Genomic DNA, 7,205 nt, shown 5'->3' with positions numbered 1-7,205 from the left:
TCAATCGGGTATATTTTTTACTGATCATTTTTATTAGTTTCTGGACAATGCTAACACACATGGTGTGTTAAGGAAACAAGACCTTCCGGCATGGAATTTAGTGGATTGGACTCACCCACATTTTAGTGTTACAGAGGCATATAGGGCCAAGCTTTTCAAAGAAGTACAGAAAGCTCTGAGGCCCAATATTGCCACAAAGATAATAAAAATTTCTTTATGCATGCCTCTCACAGTTTTTGTGGACTTGTTTAATACCTTTCCAGTGAAGGTTTCAAAAACAATGTTCACAGTTAAAGCAACAAGTTCGGCATGCATGCCACAATTTTTGGATAAAGGTTGGGATAAGAAGACATGTAGTTCAGTGTTTTGTGAGGTTGTCCAACCTTCTATGCAAATGAAGTACATGGTTGCATCACAAAATTTTATTTTTTCTTTTTATTATAAGCGCAGTCGAATGCTAGGCACAAAACTAGTCCCAATGGATCAAGATGAAGATTCTTTTGGTGCAGAAAATAACTTCTTGATATTGATGTTGTTGAGAATAGTGATGTGCTAGTCAATATCTCATTAAGAGAATGTTGCTCCCTAGCTCAATTGCGCAATGACATTCTGTTTGAGATAGAAGGTTCTATTTCAAAGGACTTTTTATTTATCTACAACAATAAAAAGGTACACCATCTGATTTATCCTAGTCTCATTAAGCACTGCTATTAGTTTACTTTACCTTATTGATTCATATTGCTTTTTTGCAGGTGCTCAAAAGAAGAGAGAGTTCAATAAAATGCAAAGACATTGAAAATTTGAAAATTGAGATAACACAGACTCCATAAACAAAGGTATTGTATTCAATAAAGTAAAATTTTGTACAGAAGTGTTTAATTGTACATGTAGAACATATTCTTGACAACCATTTTCTATTTATCTACAGCTTGACCCAGAGGCTGCTCTACATGGTCCAAGCTCTCCGTACCATCATTTTTTGGAGAATCTGTTTTCTGCAGCTCCATCTTGTCCTGTACAGTATCTTGATGCTGCTCCATTGTCTCCTCTACTACCCCTGGAGCATCTCTTTGTTGCTGCTCCATCTTCTCCTCAACAACATCAGGAGCAGGTCCTTATTCCTGTGGCTTCTCCTCATCAGCACTAGGTCCTTGTTCTTGTGGCACCACATCAGCTTCATCTGTGTCATCAAGGTGTATGACACCTTCTCGGACTTTAGAGCTCTCACCCAACTCGACAGTAGCTGGTACAATAAGTTTGGGGGAGGCATAGCTCAAAAGCTTCCAAATTGCATCAGCTCTGAAATTATATACATAGTTTGAGCTGAAGCTATCTTCTTTCATCTGCAATGGCATATGATGATTTAGAACACTTTGTACCACTATCAATTATCTTGAAGCTAAATGAAAATTATTTTTTCTTACAAGGTCTGGCTGTTTTATCTCAAAATAGCTTGAAAGTAGATATTTAGCACTGCACTCTCCATCTGTAGCTACTTGAATTAGCTACTTGAATCATCTTGTTGTGGTGTCTGTATAGTTGGAAAGATATGTTAGAAACAGTTAACATCTAAACAAAACAAAATTATTCAATAAGTTTAAAGGCATAGCATGAAATAGACATCAGTAGACGGAACGACTTTTTACCTCTAGATTTGTTGGCTCTATTGAATCCAAAAGAGAGACATTAGGAGGACAGTGATCCAATGCATCTAGAAGCCTTCTAATACAACTGCAATACATATAATTTAGTTAGTATGAAATCAAAATAATGAAGTTTTAAGTTAAAAAAAGCACACACACCATTTACAATTTCAGCTCTCTGTGTGTGTTTTTAAGAGAGTTGAATATAAAGCATTGCTTCTACTGGATGTTAATAGAAACAAAACTCTAGTGGTCACTGTGTAAGGAAAAAAGCATTAAGAAATCAAAGGCTACAAGAGTTCTTAATCTTAAAGAAGAATCCCAAAAGAAGCAGTCACCCACATACTTGTTATGGTATGGAAGTAGCAAAACATCGATAACTTCAAAATTACAGTGTCTGAACCAGTTGGAAATACCGATGGGAGTTTCCTTTGCATCTCTTAACTTGGAAGAAATGGCCGGATCAATAATATGAACTGTATGCTGTACAAGTGGTGAAGCCAACTTCTCATCATGCTGCATGGGACCAAAAAATAATTAGGGTAGGGTATAAAGGAGGTACAAGGAGGATTGTTTTGCAAACAAATGTAAAATAATAGACACTTACTAGAGCATTGCAAGAATGATAGTATCTGAGCAATACTCATTCTTATGAGCCAATGCTGCCAAGCATGGTTTTATCGAGTCAAAATCATTCTCTCACTGAAGTTTCATCCTCAATATGGACAACTATATTAGGGCCCAGCTCTTGCAACCTTCTTTGTATTTGCAGCTCCCTCTTTCCAGTCTCCACATCTATAACAGATTTTGATTCTTTTATTTGTTGCTTCAGTGACTCCTCATAAGCAGCCTTCCCTCTGGTGTTCTTTGAGTGGGTTACTTCAACGACCTTAACCTCATCTACCTTCAACTTCCTTGTAGGTGGAATTAATAATATGTCTCTCATCTTTATGTCCTGCCATTCCACAAGATGAACAAGCTTGTCATACCTCCATCTCACTCTGGACAAAGTGTTGAAGTCTTTGGCCATCACAATCACCCTGTGAGCATGGGATGCTACCAGCATTGCATCTTCAAAATATTTTTCCAAGTAATCCTCTGCCATTTCCTGTAAGGAAAGAATGGCAGTTCTGTTCCACCTGAACCCAAGGTGCCAACTATCACATATGTCTTTCACTAGTCTTTGAAAAGGTGCCTTAGGGATTGCAAAGCCTATCGCTTTTTGTTGCTTCCTGATCTCCCTTAGCACACCTGCACCATGTTTCAATCTCTTGGCCTTTTGCTGGAGCAGGCTCATTGGCTTACCCTTCCTGCCATGTGCACCTCTTCCCTTTGGAGGCACACTAAATTTCTTGGTACCTACCCTAGCTGCTGTTGCTGCAAGTCCTGGCCCTTTGCCAGCTTTCCTTGCAACTGACTTGGTTCTTGCCATCACTCTAACAAACTGCATACAAAGCAATGGAAAGAGATTACAGCTATGGAGAAGATGGTATGACATAAAAAGATAATGACAGGGGTGGATGAAGCAACATTGACAATTTTGCAATAAAACGTTGCAATAAAACGCGATATGGACAGTTTGAAATTCCTAACAGCTCGAAATTGCATTTTCCTGCAAATACCTAAAGTGACATGCTGGTGCATTCCTATAGTGATTTCTCTATCTTTACAACTAAATACAATATGAATTGAGTCTATGCAAAGAGAGTACAACCATGGACAACTATGAAAGTCACAAAACCAGAATGACAGAGGTTAATGAAGCAACAGTTCAATATTTGCAACAAAACGCGATTTCGGTTGTTTGAAATTCCTAAAGCCTTCTCCTCGCATTTTCCTGCAAATTCATGAGGCAGCATGTTGGAATATGCCTTCAGTCATTTCAAGATGTTTGCATGTCCATGCAGGATGGATTGAGTCTATGGAAGGCAAGAAGTGTGCACAGACTGAAGGAAGAACCCATAAGTACAGTTTTACCCTCACATGCAATTATCACACTTGAAGATCTGCATTCCTACAGTGATTTCTCTGTCTTTACAACTAAATAAAATATGGATTGAGTCTATGCATGTCCATGCAGGATGCATTGTTTCTATGGAAGGCAAGAAGATTGCAGAGACTGAGGGAAGAACCCATAAATACTGACCTGAAAGCTATTTGTGGGTGTGCTGTGCTGCTGATGAGTACCCTGTGCTAGGGATGACCTGTGCTGCTGGTCAGGATGCTGATGTTGTAGAGTAGGGAGGTAGGGAGGAAAGAGAGCTGAGACTGGAGGGCCGAGATAGGATAGATTAAACAAGAGGGAAAAGATTAGTGCAAAATACAAACAAGGTAGCTACTAAATCCCACATGTGTGGAATAGAGTCATTTTTCACACGTGTGGATGGGACCCAGATCTCTTGGAGTTTGAAACTTGGCACATGTGAAAGGGACACTTTTTGCCTTGGAACTTGTGCCATTCATGATTTCATAATCAATTCCACAATCACTCTTCCCTCCCCTGCCTCCCAATCTTTCATCCCTGCCAGCACACTCCCATCATCCTTTTCCTTCCCTCTCTGATCCCTTCCTACCCAGCACACTCCATCCAGAGTGCAACCTACCTAAAGACTACTACCACTGCCAGATCTCTAGGTTACCAAGGCTACAGTTCAAGTTTGGGAAAGAGCAGGAGATTCACCAGTGCAACTCCAACAGCATGGAAAAGGAAAAGAAAGGTCAGAATTCTAGATTCTTTTCAATATTTTTTGACATATATTTCTTCCATCCATAGAATTCTTGATGTCCAAATATCTTCACTCAGCTCCACCCTTCTTGTTACATATTCAATTTATACTGTCCAAGAGTCTGGTAGTTCACCCTAGAATTCAAGAGTCTTGAGCATCTTTTGATGGGACACATGGCAAGAGTAGCCAAAATGGACATGGATGGTGACATACGTGCTTATGTGATTGATGGGGAAAGGAATCTACAGGCAGCAATTGTAAATGGGTGGAGGGTAACAAAATCTCTATAAAAGGAGCCCTCCTCTCCCTTGTTCATCAGAATCTCTTTTACCATTAGGCCTTATGTTGCTGTAGTTCTAGTCTCCCCAAGCCTCTTCCATGAGCCTTCTCTTCCTCTTGTAGATATTCTCTTATGTAGTCTCTTGAGTCCTTCTCTCTCTAGTTTATTCTCTCTCTATGAGTAGTCTTGGAGCTTCCGCTCCCTCTTGTATGTATGAAACCTCTTCTTCTCCCTTGTGTTTGTAGTGTTGAGGTGGATTCTCACTCTATTTGTAATGAAGGTCACTTCAGGTTCTCTCTCTCTTGAGTGTCTCTTCCCTTTTCTTTCTTTCAAAGCCTTAAAGTTCTTTCTATTCGGCTGCTCACTGTGCACACATGGTCCATTTGTTTCCCGAGCCACTATGCAAACTTCTTCCCCTCTTCTAGGCAAAATCTATGAGGGGTGGATCGTTGATGAAGGTGGAGTCTTGAGGGAGCATCCTGCTCAGGCGAAATTAGCCTGGGTGGAGGATAGTTTTCATGATAGTTTGACCCTCTGTTAGTGTTTTGCTCATAACTTTCTGCTCTCGGTAGTCCGATTGTAATGAAATTTATATCAGCGCGAAGCTCTCTTCAAGGCGCATGTTCCTATATAATCAAATCTTGAATCAGATACTGCTGCAAAAAGTTATGAGTCTCTGTGTTTGACAGTCTGTTTTCATAATAGTTTTTACCCCCTTCTAGTAAACTGTCCATATCTCTTCAACCGTCTGTCTGTTTTCAATGAAACTTATATCAGTACGAAGCCCATCTCAGGGCGCATCTCTTTCTGTACTTGAATCTTTGATATCATGTCTCTACTGAAAGTTATAGGCCTCTGTGTCTAATGACAGTTTGTAGAGTGTTTTGAGCTAAGTATAAAGGTGTCTATGAAGGAGGTGCAATGTTTTCTCGGAATCTACCCATCCGACCTAATCAGCCCCTTCAAACTCCTCGATATATATCAGTTCATGTCATGTTGAGCCGCAAGATCTTCTTTCAACAACGTATCGCTCTTCTCTTTGGTGCAGACCGGCTCGCTGAGATTATGGCCTTTGCTGATCCTTTCCTTCTCCCTATGCTTGACTACAACATCACTTGGGATGTTACCATCTTCATTCTCATCTAAGGGAGGAAAGTATGGTGTGGTATCTTGGCATAAAAGCTTCTTTCTAATGTCTCATTCTCAATGATAAGTATCTTTGGCAGTCAGTTTGAATGCTGCAGGAAGTGAAGAGGTGCGTGAAGTTTATTACCCCCAACTTCATGTCACATCTTTTGGTGGAGACGCGGGGTACGTTTGGTATTGGATTCATCCCACCTTACTAAACGGTCTCGGGTGTACTTGATTGCATGTTATGCCTAGAAGAGACATGTGTTTTCTGATGTGATAAAGAAGATGCCTGGAAGAACTCCGTTAGAAGACATTGCAACCCGTTCAAGAGAACTTGAAGATTGTGAAGGTGATGCTCAAGCTATTCGCACAGTCACCATGATCATATCCTTTATGTTTGCATTGTTGAATATGTTGGTGAATCGACAACGCCGGCAGCAGGCACAATGATAAATTGGGGATTGATCCATGCACTGGCAGCTTGGTGTGAAGAAGAGTTGAGTCTTTGGGTAGTTTTCGACTATAACAGTGGAGTAGTGATTCTTAATGCTTTCGACTTCTTTTGCTATGCAAATGATGAAGATTACAATATCTTGAAGCTTTTATGTGCACTTCCTATTGTGAGAAGGGTGATTCTAGAATGCATGTATACACAATGTTTTCATGGTGCTGGTTGGTCACTTATTTTTGAAGATTTTGTTGAGGATCACATTGTGGAGGGTTTTCAACAAGTGGTTATGCATAATAAGTTGGTCTTGGTATACTAAGGCTCTGTGGGATCTTGTTCGGATCTTGTTTGGGATATTATTTGGATCTTGGTGTTTTCTTTTTTGTGTTTCATCATGGTGAAGATTCCAGTGTTTCGAGGGACCCAAGGGGAAGACCCGGAGTCTTATCTTCGGGATTTTGTTCAAGGATGCCGGCTTTCTGGATGGTCCATGAAGGATCGGGCGAAGATTTTGCCTGATTTTCTTGCAGGTGTAGCCTTGAGTTGGCATGAGACCTTGCTGGACTCTACCAAGGAGGACTGGGACCAAGTGGTGGCAGCAATGAAGCAGAGATTTGGGGCAGTGGAGTCGCCAAATGCTTTGATGTTGCAGTTGGACCGGTTCTATCAAGGAGAGGGTGAGTTGGTCTCTGCGTTGGCAATCCGATATGAAACTTTATGGACAAAGTATGAAAGGGCAGCTTTGCGAGCTGTGGCATTGGCATCATCGGCCCCTCAAAGTCTCTCAAGGATGGAGCACTTAAAGATGAGCAAATTTGTTATGGCTTTGGAGCCTCGTCTTCGCTCAAAAGTAATGAGTAAAGATCCAACAACATACGTGGAAGCACTTCGCATTGCGACCAAGAAAGAAGCTTCTCTAAAGATCGAATCCTCTTTTGTGTCTTCAACAGCTTCAACTTCTAAGGTGGAGGTAATGG

The 7,205-nt window shown here is 40.7% G+C and overlaps 1 pseudogene; it reads right to left on the bottom strand.

The window, feature by feature from the left end:
* Window positions 1-914: 914 nt before the first annotated feature.
* Window positions 915-1,919, bottom strand: LOC147889224 (uncharacterized; annotated as a pseudogene).
* Between the last annotated feature and the right edge of the window lie 5,286 nt (window positions 1,920-7,205).

Source organism: Dipteris shenzhenensis, chromosome 20 (assembly GCF_047967505.1).
Source record: "Dipteris shenzhenensis isolate YYH24624 ecotype China chromosome 20, Dip_SZ_1.0, whole genome shotgun sequence".
Taxonomy (NCBI): domain Eukaryota; kingdom Viridiplantae; phylum Streptophyta; class Polypodiopsida; order Gleicheniales; family Dipteridaceae; genus Dipteris; species Dipteris shenzhenensis.
This window is presented reverse-complemented; position numbering and strand designations above follow the sequence as displayed.